Source organism: Ambystoma mexicanum, chromosome 6p, assembly GCF_040938575.1.
Source record: "Ambystoma mexicanum isolate Mex_15411 chromosome 6p, UKY_AmexF1_1, whole genome shotgun sequence".
Classification (NCBI taxonomy): domain Eukaryota; kingdom Metazoa; phylum Chordata; class Amphibia; order Caudata; family Ambystomatidae; genus Ambystoma; species Ambystoma mexicanum.
The window spans coordinates 557,151,756-557,171,596 of NC_090935.1; the positions used below are offsets into that span (position 1 = coordinate 557,151,756).

The 19,841-nt window shown below is 46.4% G+C and overlaps 1 protein-coding gene across 5 annotated transcripts in view; it reads left to right on the forward strand.

Moving 5' to 3' along the window:
- The window catches only part of ERBIN (erbb2 interacting protein), a 2,559,118-nt gene that overhangs the window by 1,710,673 nt on the left and 828,604 nt on the right, over nucleotides 1-19,841 (forward strand). The window lies entirely within an intron of this gene.

Sequence of the window (19,841 nt, forward strand, 5' to 3'; positions counted from 1 at the left end):
AGTCGCACTCCTGTTTGATTGGCCGAGGGGACTGTCCTTGCCAGGACAGCCACCCTGCTGTGTGATTTACAGCCAGGCTGTATGAATGGGGGAAAACTGCATAAAAAGCAGGTCTCTGGGACTGGAAAGGCAGAGTCGCCACTGGAACGAAAGAACCAACGAGGAGCTGATGGAAGAGTACCCCTACAACGACTGAACCGCCTGGTGAAGCCCTGCTGCAGGTCCGAATCTTCAGAATCTGACAGAGAAGTTCCTCCAGGAAACTCCTTCCCTTGAGCTTGTGGGACCAACCAGTTTGCCCAAACTGCAAGCCAGGGCCCCTCCTCTGGTCGAATGAGCTGTACAGAGCTACAGTGGGCCAGATAGCCAGGAAGGTTGGACCCTGGTTGGGTTTTAAGGGGCGCTGCTTTTATCTGTTGCTTTGCTCTGCTGCTGGCTTCATCCCTGGGTAGTACAGGGCCCTCCAGTCTTCCTACTTCTTGTCAGTCCGACAGTCGCTTCAGGAACCGTGAGCCTGTAGGAATTACCAGGAACGTCCGCCTCGGCTACAGCTTCCTCTCGGTATTAAGGTACTGTGCAAATCCGGTTGTTCGTTTCGTTCAACCGCAGTGAAAGTTTTTGAAATCTTTCTCCAAACTGAGGACTTGTCCTTCTCTTCTCTTTGAAGTAACTTTTCTGTCACCCAACCTCGTCCGGAATCCGTGACAGGAACTTTACCGCAAATTACCCTGAACTATGTGATCTTGAGCAAAAGACCTTTGACCCATTGACTTTGGCCCTAAGCCTTTTCTACCTGATTCTATCACTGTAGTTCCTCTTGTTCAATTGCCCTGAGTACTTACCTGTTGGTGTGATTTAATTTCTATTAACTTTCTTTCCCTCCCTTTTAAATTGCTGGAGTGCCATTTTCCTCCTCCTTCATTTTGTGAGCTCAACTTGTCTGGAATTTAAGGGAAGCGGTGTGGTGTATTAAGAGTGATTTTTAGACTGCTTATAAAACTGTAATGTTCTACAACTGAAGAGTGATATAAATGTATATTCTTTTACTTGAAGACCTTGAGTCAGCGTTTGCCTGACTTATAGTAATTGCTGTCCTTTGTGTAACTATCTGATACTGCTCACTTACTCTTGAGATAAGTCTGGCTGCCCAGCCATTGCTACCACTTTAACTGGGTAGAACAGGCTTGTACCAAAGGTGAATTTGTACCGTCACTTGTAGTCTTAATTGTGTGTGGTGTGCCCAAAGGGTACTGCATATAATTCTGCCTAACAGACACATTTCAGCTTCAGTCGAATGCCATGAGGGCTTACGCCTTCCCGCCCACACCGCTGATTCACAAAGTGATTTGCAAGATCAAGGAGTCTCACCAACTCAACATCATTCTAATAGCTCCATGGTGGCCGGCCAGGCCATGGTTTTCGGAGCTGCTCAGCCTCTCGGAGATGCCTCCGATTCACCTCCGGACGAGTCCAGCACATCATCTGGCGCAGCAGGGGGCAGGGTCATCCACCCAGCGCTTCAGAAACTAGCCCTCACAGCGTGGTGCCTGAGCAGCTAACGCTGCGGCACCTCAGCTTCTCCCAGGCTAATCTGGAAATCATTCACGGCGCAAGGAGCAAAGCTACCAGGGCCCAATATAAAATTAAATGTACGAGGTTCTGTCACTGGGCAGACTCCAAGGAAATCGACCCCCTGGCGAGTACTCTGGACAACTTGCTCTCCTTCTCGGCGCACCTCGCCCATCGGGGCTTACAGGAACTCCGAGGAGGGGACCTTCTCTTCCTCTAGTCCTATCGTCAAGAAACAACTGACGGGGCTCGCAAGGCTCTACCCGCCCATCAAGATGCCACACTCCATGTGGGACCTTAACATTGTATTAAGCGCCCTGGCGCACAGACGGTTTGAACCAATGGCGTCCGCGGACATCAGGCTGGTCACCATCAAGACGGCCTTCCTGGTCGGCATCACATCGGCTCGTAGAGTCGGCGAAACCCAGGCCCTGGTCGCCTCTGAAACATATACTAACTTTCATAGGGAGATGATGGTCCTGCTGACACACCCAGCATTTCTGCCCAACGTGCCATCTGCTTTCCACTTGAACGAGGAAATAGTCCTTCCTACCTTTTTTCCCAATCTTAATGACGAGGCACAGAGAGTGCTGCACTGCCTGGATGTCAGGTGTGCCCTGAAGTTCTTCTTGGACAGGACCAAGGTCTTCTGCAAATCGGATGCCCCGTTTGTCACCTTCGGATGCTCAAGACAAGGCTATCCGGCTTCCAAGGCCTCCATATCCCACGGGATGGTCTCGGCCATCAAAGAAGCGTACGAGGGCCAGCACAAGCTGCTTCGGTCCAACATGCATGCCCACACAGTCAGGGCCAAGGCAACAGCCATCGCATTCAAGCGGCATGTCCCTTGGTAAGTCATAAGCAGGGCAGCCACTTGGGCCACTCCCTCGGACCACACACACTTAAGCGCCTTCCAACCACACACACACTTTTATTTCTTCAATAAGGATTAAATTCAGTTTTTATAGTGTAACAATAAATTCTAATGTAGGATGGATTAACGAAAAGTGAAGTACCTTAAAGTGCGTTCTTCTCTATTGAAGATATCATTCTACAGAGCCAAAATGTACGTAAATCAAAGTTTTTCTCTAGTCTGGCCTTAAGTTATGTTCTCTAAAATGTCATCTGTGCTTTGCTGCTAGTTTGCTGGATCTGTTTTGAATGTGATATTTTCCTCCCAAATAATCTGATTCATACGGTTGAGTGACTTAATATATACACAACAACCACTTTCCTGCTATATGATTGACAATGATTATAACAGTAGAAAGCGAGGATACCAAGGAGGCTAGAATTCTATCTTAAGTGTCAGTTAGCCAACACGACCGATTCTGACACCACTCTTACCCTAAAATGTTAACCTTTGCCCACTATGTATCAAAAATCATGACTTGATCTCTGACTTTTTTTGGATCAATCGCAGATGTGATACATATTGTTCAAATACCTTGATGTTCTATTGATTACATTGCTATACGGTGAGATGCATTTTGGTCTAAAGAGCTTGCAGTGGTAATAGATGTTTTATTACGAAAGTGGAGGTGCTGATCACTGTACACTTTACTTTGGGCTTGCGATGTATGCAAGGTTGGACTGCCATGCTACTACTGCTGAATCCCAAGCTAATCGCAGTGGACACCTGGTGAGCACTTGCTGCTGTTATTAATCTCTTCTTTCCTAGGGAATAGGACAGATACTGGACTCATTCATGAAATGTATATATTTAATGTTCTATACATTAGTCTTCCACCTTCACTTAGCTGCTATGAGTCTCAAAGAAACTTTAGTTTCAAACAGTTTGCTACTGCTTTGCAGGTGCTCTCTTGAGGGCAACCATTTATTTAAGCAATGCTGTATTAAGCATAACATCAATACATTTAAAAACACTGCAGCCTGCAAAACCTCAACAATCCAATCCCAAAAACTGTCTGACTTAATCGCCAGAAACGTTAGCGCCAATGTTTTATAGATCCGAGGCTACCTGAAAAAGAAACCCAACGACAGCGCCCAACTCTGCACTGGAGCGAATGCCAGCAAAATTTCAATATCTGCTCTAGAAGCTTTCTGACCCTTCTCGATTCCAGAATTCATGAGCACAGATAGTGCTATCAGCATCACCTGAATAGGTCTTTGTTAGGCAGAATCCCGTGCAGTGCCCTTAGGGACCACTACACACAATTAAGACTTCAGGTGGCAGTACAAGTTTTACTTTTGGTACAAGCCTGTACTACTATGTTAAAGTGGTAGCAGTAGCGGAGCAGCCAGGCTTATCGCAAGAGTATATGAGCAGTAGCAGAGATTACACAAAGGGACCACAATTACTGTGACTCAAGCAAACACTGACTCAAGGTTTCAGGTAAAAAATAGAAGTACATTTATTTTTAAACCATTTGTTATCAACACAACACTTCTATTCAAAATCACATGTAAAATACACTACAACCAACCAATTCACTTTGTTAAACTCTAACTCAAGGTAAGTACCCTATGTTTTAACGGACCGGTGTTGTGAAACAAAAGACGTTACTGGGAATACACTTGCGATCACTTTTTGACAGTAATGACAGTTCGGTCTTACTAAAGAAACGCGTATCCGCGGCAAGAAATATTACCGGGGCAAAACACACTTAGCACCTGAATTAACCAGAGAGAGTTGGGGCAAAAACCATAGGCAATACTTTTGTGAAGGCAAACAGAATCAGAGAACACTGGTTGACAGGAAATCGAGTCAATAGGCCGGAGCAAGTGTCAAGTGGGACCGGGTTCCTGTTGTCGAGGATCACACAGTCGGACAGTTCAAGATTCAACGTTGCCAGGAGTACTTGGATATTGTCAACAGAGGAAGCAAGTTATAAGGAGGAGGGAAGACAAGGGCAAGCCTTGAAGGCGAAGAAAAGGGATTCACCCTAATTCCTCAAGCAGAATACAGTACCTTATTCAATGAAGAAGCTGGTGCCACTGTAGTTGTCCCTGGTAGTTTCCTGCAGACCCACAGTTCCTGGAATTTCGGTGTGTTAGGCAGAAACCTGTGCAGTTCCCTTAGGGACCACTGCAAAAGACTTAAGACTACAGGTGTTTGGCAGTAAACCCACTTGTTAGCAGTCTGTACCACACAGATTCACTTGGTAGCTGTGGCTGAGCAGTCAGACTTCCCTCAAGAATAGTTGGGCAGTATATAGAGTATACACAATAGGTACAGAGATACAGTAGCACAAGCAAACACTGACCAGAGCTTTGGTGTGAAAGTATATAATTATTTAAAGACACACTTGTAAATTACACTAACACAAAGAGAAAAGTAAATTCAGCACACAGTCACTAGGATATATATACAACCCTAATTACTTATTAGACAAGTCTTAATGAGAAACAGCACTTATTTTCAGACAGAGGTGAGCGCTTAACATAAGATGGCACCCTAATAATTTATTAAAAAGGGGGGGGGGAGAAAGGCAGAGTGGAAGCACACAAATTTCAATTCTTTTAAATGAACCACAGTAAGGTAGGATAGGCAGAGTTCTACTGGAGAGCAAGGAAGTCAATTGCAAGGCCCACTCTTGGAGAGAGCAAACAGAAGGGGTCCAGGTTCACACAGTGGGGTTATGCCCAAAGAGTCTTGTAGGTAGTTTGCACACAAATGATTAAATTAAAGTCAGGAAAAGTTAGCTAGGTTGTCCCAGGCCAGCCCAGGTTAGAAAATCGAGGCTTTACTGTCACCCCGAACGATCTGTCGCAAGGGAAGCCAGGCGGGACACAGTACCTTAAGTGTGAAGGAAGCTCCAGCGGGGGCAGTTGTTCCTGGCAGCGGGTGCAAGTCGGTGTTTCGTCCAGAGGAAGAGGAGGTCTCGCCGTGGAGGAAAGATGAAGGTCGCTGCACTGCCAGGGAAGAAACCAGCCGCGGAGTTCTTCGGTTAAAAGGTACTACCCTTCCCTTTGCGGTAGTGGTAAACCGTGGTGTTCTGGTTGCCGGGGTGCTTGGCACGGGCAGGCGGCCACGAGATGCTCCAGGAAGGTGAAAAGAAGGCAAAACTGGTTATCCCCACCAGTCAAAGGAAGAAGACTCTCCGGACTGGAAATCTCCTCTGTCATCGGGAAAAGTGGTGAGATGGTTCAGAGGGCTCCATCGGTGGTGTCGTCGTTGCAGGTTGGCTCAGCTTCTCCATCCTCGGATTCTTAGGTCCTGTGGCGACCTCTGAAGTGCCAGTCCCCAAAGCCCTGCTTTTATGCAGCAAACCCCCATTCATTCAGCCTAGCTGGCCGGCTCACCACTTGGGCCAATCACACAAGAGTGCGACTTGAGTTGCCAAGGGAACTCAGTCCAGGGTGCCTAAACCCCCTCCCACACGCCCTGTGGTACCCAGACAGAGTGGCACCACTTTTGGAGGCTTCTGTGGAGAAGCCTGCCAAAAAGTGGAACAAAGGGCTCGACTTGGGTTGGAGTCACAGAAGAGAACACAAACGCCATTTTAGAATCGAGTTCTGGCAAAAAATACCAACCGATGAATTAATAAATAAATAAACCGGCGGTATGTTCGAGGCTATAAGAATTAAATAATTAAAGTTGTAGCCTCAAACAATGGGAAAATCCCATAGAGATCTATTTGCGGTCGGATATAAAAAGTAGTACCCACTGCCACCAGCCAAAACTCGATCACGGGGGACGGAGCCCCCTCGAACAACAGACCCCGGCAATCGAATTGCCCCGACCAGTACGTCCACAATATGATGGTTTGTACTGGTTTCTGTTCATAATTTGGGACTAGTAAAGCCAATGTTGTCTTTACATGCCCTGGGAGACAGTAGTCAGTCCCAGGGTATGGAGTCTATGTTGGGGGGGTCGCTACGACACCCCCTGGGTTACGGCACGGAGGGTGCTGTGTAACCCACATCAAAAACACATGAAACCCTATGGAGTAAAAGACCCCATAGCCCATAGAACACATGGAAAGACAAAGGAACACCTCAAATCATGTCTAAGAGTGGGAGTAAAAGAGTCGCACTCTTAGCAGGAGAAAAAAATAAACCCCAAAAATCCAGCAAAGCTGCTGGGGGCTCACTAGGTTTGGGAAATTAGCCTTTACAGAGAATTCTCCCTAACACAGTGCGAAGGACGACATCTGGAGGGGTCTGCACCACACAGGGATGAAGCCGACAGCAGCAACGGTGAATAAAAGGTGCGCTCCTTAAAAACAGGAGAGGCTCTTCAGATGGCTATCCGGACTACTACAGCAGTGTGCAGCGATTTCGACCAAGAAGAGGATCCTCCGGCTGTGGAAGATGAGCTGGTTATCCCCACCAGGCTCATGGGAAGAAGACTCCGGACTGGATCTTCTCTGGTCGTCGAAGGGTAGATAGCTCAGGACTGCAGCAGGGCTTCACCGGAACAGGGTAGTTGCAGCAGCCATCTTTTTCTATGCTTCTCTTCGGTTCCTTGTAGTTCCAGTGGCAACTGACTTCTAGCCCAAGAGACCTGCCATTTATGCGAAAATCCCCCATTCACACGGCCTGGCTGTCAATCACGCAGCAGGCCGGTTGTCCAGCCCGGACAACCACCTCAGCCAATCATGGCAAAGTGCGACTTGGGTTTCCTAGGATACCCTGTGCAGGGGGTGACTACACCCCTCCCTCACATTCAGCCCACCTAGACACCTAGGTGCCTGTAGGAGGGCTTCTTGGCAGAAGCCCACCAAAAAGACGGTGAACAAAGAAGGCAAACCTGGTTTGCCGTGCAAAGTAAAACACAAGAAGGACTTTAACAAAAAAGAAATGGCGAATAAACCCGACCGGGGCCAAAACATAGAACATTTGGTCATGCGGGTTTATGTTTGAGGCTAATATAATAGCCTAAAACGGTAACACGTTTATATAGTGTAATTGCGGTAGAAAAGTTAGGGTAGATACCACTGCCACCAGCCAGGTCTAAATGTTAAAAGGGCGAAACATTGCTCTAGGAGGTACAGATAAAAAGGGATACGGAGTAACCCTTTCCAGTTCTCCATGTAAGATGTGGTGTACTGGATCTGTGGTTAAGTGACTAAGTAAAGTTAATGGCAACTTTACTCTTTTTCTGGGGGACAGTAGTCCGCCTTAGAAATGGAGTCGGTGGGAAGTCTAAAAGACAACCCTGTGTTACTGCACTGAAGGTGCTGTGTAAGACACAAAAGAAGGGGGCTACTGAAGTGGTGTACTCCAGAGTCCACAATCACAAAAACAGATGAAATACACATGGCAAAACATGGGTAAGAGTGGGGAAAAGCTCACAATCTTACCAAGTGGAAAAAATAACTCCAAAAGTCCAGCAAATGCTGCTGGGGGACTCACTAGGTGAGGGAAACTAGCCATAAAATGAGAATTCTCCCTAACGGTCTTACAAATCTCTACAAAGCCATGACCCAACAACCCAGACTTGGCTCCCTCACCCAGTTGCCTCCCAACTCTTCAATCGAATAAGTCATCCCTCTGGCCTTCAAAACTTGCTAACTTTGAAGGATGGGCTGGCCAATAATTGATAGTGTGACATGGAACTCTGCTCATCTCCAAGAGATCTGCAGATTACCTAAATATATGCAGAGACTAGTTTGAATTGCACCCTTAGTGGGGGGAATGCCCAAATAGCAATCAGATTAATGTGGATGTGCCTTCTATCCCGAGAAGAGGGTGGGAGAGGTATCTTGCTCTAGGTCTAGCACGACTCCCAAATTAGCAGTCATTGCAGATTTCACTTGTAGAAACAGTCTGCCAACATCCCCTCAATTTAAACGGTGCCCCTGCTCTCTTTTGTTAATACCCTCAGGCATACAAAGGAAGAGCTTGAACTAAACCTCCAGCATAGAGGGGATAACAAAGGTAGCACATTGACTTCGGGTACCATCTGGCAAGTTGGAGGATTGTTACTAACAGCAGGTATTGAATGTGGTGTGCAAGGGGACACTTTCACCCCAATAGAAGTGCACCAGGCGACCAATGGGGATGCTATGTATGGTGCCAAAACGACTATCCATTGCTTGCACACGCCAGAGTGGGCTTCCTGTCCTCTGGACTTAGTGCCATGGAGTTGGCCCTGCCAGACAGGTGTCGGAGTGCAGATGGGTGTTCAGTGGAAATGGCCTACTGCAGTGAGAGGAAGAGGATTTAACCAACCCCTCGCTTCAGCACCCACCACTATGTGCTGAGAAACCCATTAAATGGGCATACACAAATCGAAGAAATGTTCTCTGATTCTCAGCAGAGGCCTGGAGCCCAGCTCTGGTGTGGAATCAAGTGAGGGATCATGAGACCAGAGACTGCAACTGTGAAGAGTCTTACCACTCTTCCGTAAATGTTTGCCTCATGACCATGTGGTTGTTTTAGAGACTGAGGTCTCCCGTATATCCCCTGTCGGGGTCATGATCATGACCATGATCCTGTCGGGTGACAACTATCCAATAAGTGGATAACAAGGTAAATCTTACCGAAATGGCGCAATCCAGGTGGTGATTCAAGAGTGACTCCAGGCACACCAAATTGAACTGCATCACTCGAGACCTAGATCTCCATTGCGAAGACCTCATGCAACTCTATAAAAGGGTATATTCGTCCAATTACCACAAAAGAGGCGCAAAAGGTTCGGACATTTAGACACACGTCCGAGAAATAATTCTTTGCTACCTTGTCAGAGATAAATAGGGCATGCAGAGTTAGCCCCAGGGTGGTGGTGGTGGTGGTGGTGAAGAGACCAGGCTGGAAAAATGCTCTAGGAATCCAAGATGCAGGTTGGATAGTTGCTTATGAGATTCTACTTTTCAAGCATGTTCATAATTTAGAAGACCCATGGAAGGTTAATTAACCACTGTCAAGGATGCACCTTTTATTCTAGCCCCTATGTCTCCTATTCGACTATTGAATACTTTTCAATGTCACATAGCTCATTGGTCATGATGTTAAATGCAAAAATGGGTGAGATAATGGTTTCAGATCATGCATATGTTTCTCTAAATTTTTATGTATTTCGAGGGCATTGGCATTCGGCGACCCAGAAGACTGAACGCTAATCTGCTGTTAAATGAGGATTTGTAATGATTATGCTTGCTATCATTAGATTGATATCTAACATGAAGAGTAAAAAGTAAAAGGCAAATTTAGAATCCAACTTAAAATCTTTGGCGGTGATGTGTGCGTCCAACACCACAGAGGATAATCAAACATCCCTTTGGGTGGTTAGAAACAAATTGGGGTTTTTGTTGCATCCGCAAGCAAATAAAATATTATTTACTCAAGACCAGTATATTGGGAATTTGGAGAGATTATGAAACGCTTGTCGCAGATTGTATCCCTGTTGCTAGATACTTTGATACTGTCTAACAGTATGGGATTGCTTTGTTATAAATAAGGTTTTGTCAAGTGTCTGCATGGGCATAACCGTTTTCAGAAGTTACTGAATATCATCCATCTTCATTGGAATGATGTAAAATTGTGTGCTGTGGTTACTATTGATGTGTAGAGAGTGAGTTGGAAGCATCTTACGTACAGAGTTCATAAATGTAACTTTGATCCTAAGGGCTTTCTATATTCACTCATTTGCCCCAGTGATGATCAATGGGGTTCTCTTCACCCTGCACAGATTCACTTATCAGAGCAGCATTCTGTGGGTTTGTGGCCATCAATGGATTGAGAACAAAAAAAATATTTTACAGCTGCTACTTTATGTGGATCACTTTCTAGGCCTGCTTTCCTTGTTGGACACATCTTCTCCAGCATTGGGTATTTCATAGATTCACAGGATGTTTGAATATTCCCTGTAGTCAGACCCAATTTGTATAAGACTGAAATATTCGTAATATCCTCCTCATGTCAAAGGTATATGCAGAGACCTGGACATGAAATCAGCTGGGAATAGTTTTATATAATTGATAAGGAAGATATAAAGGGATACAATGAATGTCATGCAGCCACATATTGAGAGCTGTTACGGAGAAATGTTTGCTGAACTATAAAAGGTGGAGTAAACTGTAGCTTCCACTAGGGAAAATGATGTTCCATTCAAATGTTGCTCTCCACAAGGATGCTATGTCTTTAGTATGGTCCCATTTGCCCCATCTAAAAACCATTCTCAAATCAATAGAGGGTGTCTTTTAAAGGTTTATGTAACAAGGGTGGTGTCCGGTGTGGTTTCTTTGGCCAAATATGCATACGGGTAGCTTTGAGCAATTTCCACTAGGTGTCTCCGGCAATGTATCAGCAAAGGATTGAGGACGAGGACTTAAGATGGGTTCGAATTGGGCAGAATTCCCTGACCACGAATAGACAGAAGGTCTTTTGATTTGTGGATAAACGCATCAGTAAGTCATTTATTGATGAATTTAATAGAGCCATTTAGATGTGGGTGAAAACTGTCTACTTCACTGGGAAGCTTCACTTTGTGGTAACCCCGCCTTAAACTTGCATAACAAAAAACTCAATTGGAAATCCTAAATGGAGACTGGCATACTTAAAATCAGTAACGTTTGAGAGCATGGATCTTTGCTCTTCTTTTAGGTCTTACAATGTAAGTACACACTACAGGGTTATGAAGATGGAAGGTATGAGGTCCTAATAGCTCTGTTTAATGCATTGTTTGGGATCTTGTGGGCAGAAATCTCTGTTCCGCTCGGTCTACACTCTTCCCACACTCTTAACCTCAACCCTTTATAATATATTGGGGGAGGGGCAATTATTTCCATGTAAAACTGTGGGCCCAACTCAGTGTGGTTGCTTGGTCTTGCACAAATAGGAAATCAAGTTGGGAGGCCCAACTTAGTGAGTTGCTTGCCCAGGAGTCTGGTCTAGTGTGAAATGCATGAAAGTGTATCGAAACCTCAAACTGTATCAACGAAAGATATTGTACAGGCGTTACTGGCTACAGTGTTGATTTATTGGCAAAATATAATCTATAGGCTCTATGGGTTACAGGCTTGATGTTGTCCACGTTGAATCTGTCGGACATTCGTTGGACGTGCAAAAAAACAAATGGGCTCAAATATTTGCGTGTTATGTGAGTGGGTTTAATTAACTTTTGGAAGAAAGTACGCTCTTTGAACTTGATTTATGGCTGAGTTTTAGCAAGAGATCCATTAGTGGTGGTTCTTGTGGTGCTCCCTGGTATTATAATTCAATGGATTGCATTCGCCCACAGATTCCTCATCTTGATGGATAGCTATCGAGCGTCAGCTACTCAGTATATTTTTCGACATTGGGAGAAGTGCCGCTGAGTGTCATGTGTCAGGCAGAATCCTGTGCAGTTCCCTTGGGGAACACTGCAAAAAGATTAGGACTACAGGAGTAAGCATTAAACCCAATTGGTAGCAGTCTGCACCACCCAGATTTACCTGGTAGCTGTGGCTGAGCAGTCAGACTTCTCTCAAGAAGAGTAGGGCAGTATATAGAGTATACACAGTAGGGCTAAAAACACAGTAGAGCAAACAAACACTGACCAGAGCTTTGTATCAAAAGTATATAATTATTTATTTAAAACACACTTTAGGAAATATACTAGCACTCTATATCAAAAGCAAGTTAAAACACAGTCAGGTAAAGTATACACACCTCCCTTGATAACTATTAGACAAGTCAGAGTTAAAACACCACGATTTGTTAAAACAGATGTGAGCGTGTAACCTAGATGGCACTCCAACAGTTAAGTTAAAGGGAGAGAAAAAGGCAGAGCATAGAAATAAAACAGGTCCCAACACTTTTAGGAGTTCTCAGCAAGGGAATAAAGCAGTATACACTGTAGAGCCGAAGTTCATAGGCCAAGCGCATTTTAAATGGAGCAAAGCGAAATGTGCCCAGGATCACACGGTTTAAAATGCACTAAAAGTCTTTGCAGAATGTTTAAAAGAGGTTGGGGTGATTCAAGAAGGTAAAGTTAGGTCGGGGCCAACCCAGTTGGAAAGCCAAGGATTTAAGGGTCAGCTTGGGCAAACCGAAGAAACAGAGGCCAGGCAGAACACAGTACCTTAAAGAGAGAGGAAGCTCCAGCGGTGGCAGTTTTCCTGGCAGTGGTTGCAGTTTGTTGTTTCGACCGGGGGAAGAGAGGATCTCGTTGAGAAGGAAACATGGAGTCGATGCACTGCACAGGGATGAAACCAGCCGCGGAGTTCGTGGGCAAAAGGTGTGTTCCTTTTATTCGTGGTCACTATCCGGCCGCCGGGGTGCTTGGCACGGGCGATTCGACCAAGAGACTTCTTTGGAACTTGTCGTTGGGAAAGTGGTGAGTTTGTTGCAGCAGGGCTTCACCGGTGGTGTCGTCGTTGCAGATGGCTCAGCTCCTTCCCTCTTCGGATTCTGAGGCGACTTCTGAAGTTCCAGTCCCAAAGGCCCTGCTTTTATGCAGAATAAACCCCATTCAACAGCCTAGCTGTCACTCAAACATGCTAATTGGTGAGCCGGGCGGCTCGCCACTGGGCCAATCAGAATAGAGTGCGACTTAGGTTGCTAAGGCAACGCAGTCCAGGGTGCCAATTCCCCTCCCCACACATCCTGTGGAACTCAGACAGAGTGGCACCATTTGGAGGGCTTCTGTAGAGAAGCCTGCCAAAAAGTGTAACAAAGGACTCGACCTTGGTTAGAGTTTCAGAGACTGGTACGAACGCCATTTTAGAAAAGAGTTCTGGCAAAAAGACCCAACCGTTGATTTAATATTAAATAAATAAACCGGCGGCATCTTTAACATTGCACCAAAAAGTGGTGCGTTTAAAATCAATGGGTAAATCCCATAGGAAATATTCCGGTGGAATATTTTGCGTGGTAACCACTGCCACCAGCCAGAAACTCGACAAGGGGGGACTGGACAGTGCCCCCTTGAAAACAGACCCTGGGGCAATCGAATTAACCCTTCCAGTACTTCCACAATATGATGGTTTGTATTGGTTCTGTTCACAATTTTGGACTAGTAAAGTCAATGGTGACTTTACATGCCCTGGGAGACAGTAGTCAGTCCCAGGGTATGGAGTCTATGTTTGGGGGTCACTATGACACCCCTGTGTTACTGCACTGAGGGTGCTGTGTAACACACATAAAAAATAGATGCTACCCTATGGAGTAAAAGACCCCATAGCCCTTAATCACACAAAAGGTCAAAGACATACCTCAAATCATGCCTAAGAGTGGGGGGGAAAAGAGTCTCACTCTTAGCAGGAGGAAAAAAAACCAAAAATCCAACAAAGCTGCTGGGGGACTCACTAGGTTTGAGAAATTAGCCTTATAAGAGAATTCTCCCTAACATCATGTGCGACTCCCTCATCTACGGCTGCACCATTACTCTATCAGATGTGACGTTGAGCGCCGTACAAAAGGATGCACTACGCCCCGTCCCTCAGTTCCTTTTCTCCATGCACTCAGCACACTATTCAGATCTGAAGCTGGTTTTCAATCTCATTGAATAACTGTGTCAGTATGTCCGGGGCTAAACCGTTCAGGTTCAAACGTTGCAAGGACTGCAACACTCGCAAGCTGTCCCTCAGGGACCCGGGCACTATGTGTGTGGTGTCTTGGAGTAGGGAATGACGGAACAATGTGGTTCCTGCCTTTCCATGAACCCAAAAGCGGTGACAAAGCTCTGCGAAGCTGGCGCTTGGCAGAACGCCATCTAAATAGACGACAAAATCGATTCCACGCTGATTGGAGCATGATGCTGAGGATCCGATGCCCAAAATATATCGAGAGGGATGTCACCATAACAAATTGAAGTGTTTGCACCCTCATAGCAAATCGCACCACTCATCATGGGCATCGTTGCATAAGCAAAAGCGAGGACATGATTCCGACACATTGGGCAATAAGACTGTCGTACCCTGCAAAGAGTGCGCCTCGGGATGATTGGGAGGATTTTAAGGCTCAAATGCTCAGTCTTTAAGAAGGCCTCAGATGGTATGGCTTCTGCCTTAATCCTGCAGGTCGATTCGGCTCCAGCTCCACCCAGTCAGTTCAGCACAAAGGAGGCCAACAAGGGTCGAATGTCCTCAAGCGAGACCCCCGCAGGAAAAACCTCCCCCTGCGGCGAAGCAGTCGGCTACCCCCTCAAGGCTTCTTGAACAGCCCTGCAAGATCAAAGCTTAGTACCAGACTTCCGTATTCTTTGATGCGGGTTGCTCTCCTCCTCGATTATCAGCCGATTTAATTTGGGTTCCAGCCGATACGGGGTTTGAATCTGGTGCCTGATTTTATTGCGGACCAGGCAGGGTAACTTCAACTGTCTGAGGGTCTTCATGATGCCAGTGGGCTGGTCACATCGCTTGATGTGAAATTTAAACCGCTCAACCGATCTGCGCACCCGATTTCGCAATACCACAAGGCGGTCGAGAAGGTAATCATGGCCTTTCGGCTCGGTGCTCTGTGGAAGCCAGTGTCGTAGTACGACTTGACCGACATCCTCGCCCAAGGGCCGCCAACTTAACAGGCTTTACCATTCAATGCGTCGATAGACGATCTAGTCATCGTCTTGTAGCAGCGTCTGTGCTCGATACTGGCAGTCGACATGGAACTTACAAAGAAGGTTAAGCCCAAAAGAGACGATATACTGTTCTTGACGTCCCACTGGAACCTGAAGGGGTTAGAGATACAGGCCACAACTATCACGTTGAGGCTGTCGACGTCGAACCTTCCCACCGACGGAAACGGACAATGTCAGCGCCTTGGCAAATAAGGTCTTCAATGGGGAGAATCTCTTTGGCCCCAAGACCGATGAGTCGCTGGAAAAGTTTAAGGACCCTCAACTCATCACCATGTCATTGGGACTGGCGGAGCAGAAGCAGCCCATGTGCCAGAATTATTCCTTGGAGTACTGAGGAAGGGGTTACAGGAGGTACTCCATTTTTCCCATACAGGCGCAAGCACCCCAGGGCAAACAGGGGAAACTCTGGTTCCCGAGGCCTGGTAGTATTGACAGTGCCACAGAAGCCTCTTTGAGGTCTCAACATACTTTGACAATTGGAGGTAAAATATCTGGATTCGTGGGCAAATGTTGGGAGATGACCTCCAACACTTGGGCCCTTTAAAGGATTCAGTGGGTTTACTGCCTCCCATTTGTGAAAAGACACTCCTCACCCCCGACAGATGTAGTGGGAGCTTCTGGACGAACTGCAGGGCCAGTGGAGGCGGTTCCAGCCATAGAGATGGGCTCTGGCTGATATACCCGATAATTCCTGGTGCCCAAGAAAGGGGTCTTTCTGTGTTCCAGCCTGGACCTCAGAGTTGAATTCAAGATGGTGATATTGAGGGAAATTTTCCAGACTCTCTAATTCCAGGACTGGCTATAGTGTTGCTTGAACTTCAGGACACCTATTTTCACATGCCAATCCATAGAAAGCAGAGGCGGTTCCTGAGGTTTTTCATTGGGGATGCACATTACCAATTCAAGGTGTTCCCATTTGGCTTGACCTCTGCTCCCAGGGTCTTTATCAAGCTGATAGCAGTAGTTGCGACCCTTCTCAGGAGAGCCTGGATGATTGGCTTATCCATGCACAGTCGCCAGAACAAGTTTTGAGTCATCTCAAGGTCACCTGTAAACTACTGCATGACTTGGGTTTTTCCTTGAACTTATAGAAATCTTAGACATCACCAGTGCAGAAGCTAAAGTTTATCGAGGAGAGATAGTCACTGATGTGGCACAGATGGTCAGTCTTGTCCAGACTTCCAGCAGTCTAACAGTATGGGATTTCTTGCGCCTACTGGGTCTCATGGCATCCTGTATTTTCCTGGTGCCACAGGTGAGACTCCGGATGAGATCCCTACAGTGGCTTCTCAGGAGCCAGTGGTCCGATTACTACGGCTGAATGTAGGATGTCCTCCAAGTGTCGAGGTCGGTAGCGGACGACCTGATCTGGTAGTGCGACAGCGCAACCATGTTGACAAGAGAACCTTTCTGGGCATCGTGGCCTGAAGAGCAGGTGATCAGACTCCTCGCTGATGGGCTTCGATCCCCAATCCGGCACTCTCCACATCAGCCATTTGTCTGAGGAGGAGAAAAATTGCCACATCGATCAGCTGTAACTGCGAGCAGTCGCAGCTTGTGTGCCTGCTCTGCAGAGGAAACATGTCCTACTGTGAACAGACAACAGAGTGACCATGCACTACCTCAACAGGCGTGGAGACGTTGGATCACTACCCCTGTGCAGGGAGGCCATGTAGTTATGGTTCTGGGTGCTAGTCAAAATTTCAGCCTCTGCAGCTCATGTGGCAGTGGTGGAGAATGGGCTTGCAGATGCTCCAAGCATGCAGAGCTGGGAGCTATACCTGTAGGTCACTGCATATAACTTCACTCAGTGGGCACACCGGTGGACCTGTGCACTAGTGGGCAACATGAAGTGCAAGCAGTTCTTTTCGAGGGAATTTACCCCCCCCCCCCGGGGGGGGGCATTGGGAGGTGCATTTTAGTGGAGTAGGTCTTTTGACCTCCATTATGCATTCCTGCCGATACCAGTCATCCCTTGCGTTCTCAGGAGATTGCAGGGATTCAGGGCTCACCTGATCCTGATTGCCCCGGACTGGGCAAGGAGGATGCGGTAACCGGATCTCCTGGAAATGCCCATATTTCCACCGCTCTGGCTTCCTCAGAGTCCGAACCTCTTGTCACAGTCCTAAGGTAGTGTGCTTCACCCAGACCCTCTGCATGCGTGGCTCTTGCAAGGCTGAGGTACGGAGACTGACCTCAATGAAGAGGTACTAGGGGTGCTGTTTGCTGTACGCAGACCTTGCACTAGCTTCCTGTATGCGTTGTAAGGAACTCATGGTGGCAACAGTAAAGACTGACCCAAGTGATCACAGTTCAATGGTGTTTATTTAACTGTATATGCGGGCTGGAAAAACACCTAATCTAAGCCTAAATCTAAGATGGGAGCAAGCTATGACCATCAAATAATATAATAAAAAGGCAGTCCTCGTTGCGTCTTCTAAAAAAAAAAAGGCCTATCGTAAGAAAAAACGTATTGCCAATCATTACGCTAAATACAAAGTGTGGGATAGGATTCACAGGAAAGAAAAAGGTGTTCACAAATAATAAGTTAGGATGCAGTAGTATGGTCTCTCTTCACCACGTTTTGAGTACGGAACAAGGTAGGACTATGGAGCACATCACACACTCGAGCTTTCCCAGCATGAGCTAACAGTTCTACTGCCAGTTTATCAGGGCCTTTGGTGGTGAAGTCTCTTTTCTACAAAAAGTCTTTTGTCTCTGAGGACCTTATGTCTTCAGCAAAATAATAAACAAAAGTTCCTTTCTGCTTGTGCGTTGGGTGATGAATTTTCACCCCCTGGATCCCACTCTTCCGGGCTCAGACCATTCTCAATTGTTAGCCTCCCTCCGCCGGGTTCACTATGGCTTTCAAGACCATCTTCTTTGTGACATCTATTTGATTCACAAATCTTAATATTGGTTTGGACAGTTAACTCTGGACATCCATCGGTCTGGTTCACTCTTGCCAACTTTACGATGTGGGACTCGCTTCCCTTAGCTTCACAATCACTGTCAGTCAAAGGGTGACTGTACAGAGTATTTTACTAGACCCCTGTATGGCCACTTTGACCCCTTTCTCGCCTTTCTCCACAAGCCTTCTGGTTACGGTAGTTCAACAGCGTAATCGCCCAGAGTTTCCCGAGTGAACATTGACGCAGTGCTAGAGTCTTCTATGCTGGCTTTCCCCTTGCATATCTACAGTTCTTTGTACTTTTTATAATCACCCACTTGCTACTTTCGTTCAACACAGTTCAGTTTCTTATCGACTCTCCCTTCGACTCACTGGCTGTGATGAACCGTTTGGGTTTCCTTGTCTCTGGGGTCAAGGCCGGTACCATGGGGCCCAGTGTCTCTCCCCGGCTTTGTCAGCTGTGTACCATTTACATATTCTGCAACACACGCTTGCTATTGTTCGCAGTCTTACGATTCCTTCTGCAGGGGTTTCACGGGCCTGGCTTGGAAATGGCAGTGTTGCTTCTCTCTTTGTCACCCTCGGTTCGCGCCATCTTTCTCCTCCTCTTGAATTACCGTACTGAGTTAGCGCTCTTGTCGTGCGTTCTACCTTGCTCGTATTGTGCTCTCATGCTCCACCTTTTATCCCTTTGGGGCAGGGAAAGGGCCGTCAGGTGTGCGTGATTCTGGTCGATTGCCTGACTCTGCCTGACCCTTGTGGTGGGATATTTCAGGTAGATCGCTCTGGTGTTTGTCCGTCGTCTTTTGTGGTGTGCGAAAGTGTTTGTGTCGGAAAAAAGGGTACAGGGGTAGAGTGTTAGAGTATCCTATGGGGTAGGATGGGGAAAAGGTGTTATAAGGAGGATACTGCATCTCACCCGTCGGTGCCCCACTGCCACTCCCCGCGGACCCCCATCCAGATGATCCTCCCTTACTGGTCCATGTTGGGCAGAATTATATGCATTACCCTTTGGGAACACCACAAACAATTAAGACTACAAGTGACAGTACAATTTCACATTTGGTACAAGCCTGTACTACAGTTATAGTGGTAGAAGTAGCGGAGCAGCCAGACTTGATCTCGAGTAAGTGAGCAGTATCAAATAGTTACACAAAGGACAGCAATTACTATGATTCAGGCAAATACTGACTCAAGGTTTTCAAGTAAAAGAATATACATTTATTTCACTCTTCAGTTGTATAACAGTAAACTATTATAAGCAGTCTAAAAATCACACTCTTAATACACCACACCGCTTCCCCTAAATTCCAGACAAGTTAAGCTCACAAAATAAAGTGGGAGCAAAATAGCACTCCAGCAATTTAAAAGGGAGGGAAAAACGTTATTAGAAATTACGTCAAACCAACAGTTAAGTACTCGGGGCAATTGAACAGCGTAAATAAACCTTGCCTCACTCCCACCTACAAACTCCACACCCAAACTTAAAGGAGCCTTAATAAACACTAGATCTCTAGTCGCCCATGCCATAGAAATATCCGAAGTCCTCTCTAGTAAAGACTACGACTTCCTAGCCATAACAGAAACATGGCTGCATGAGGCATCAGGCCCAGCACTATCCCTAGCTGTTCCTGACAACTACACTATCCTTAGAACGGATAGATGTGGATCTCGAGGTGGCAGACTAGCCATCATCGCTAAAACTAAGCTTGGTATGAGACTTACTCCTTCACCAACCATTGAATCTTGCGAGATAATGTCCACCTAGACTCCCACAGCTAACTCTTAACCTCCATCTGATATATAGACCTCCTGGTCCCATCAAGACTTTCATAGAAGACTTATCTACCACCCTATCAGAAAATCTCAAGGACACCACCCAATCAATACTAC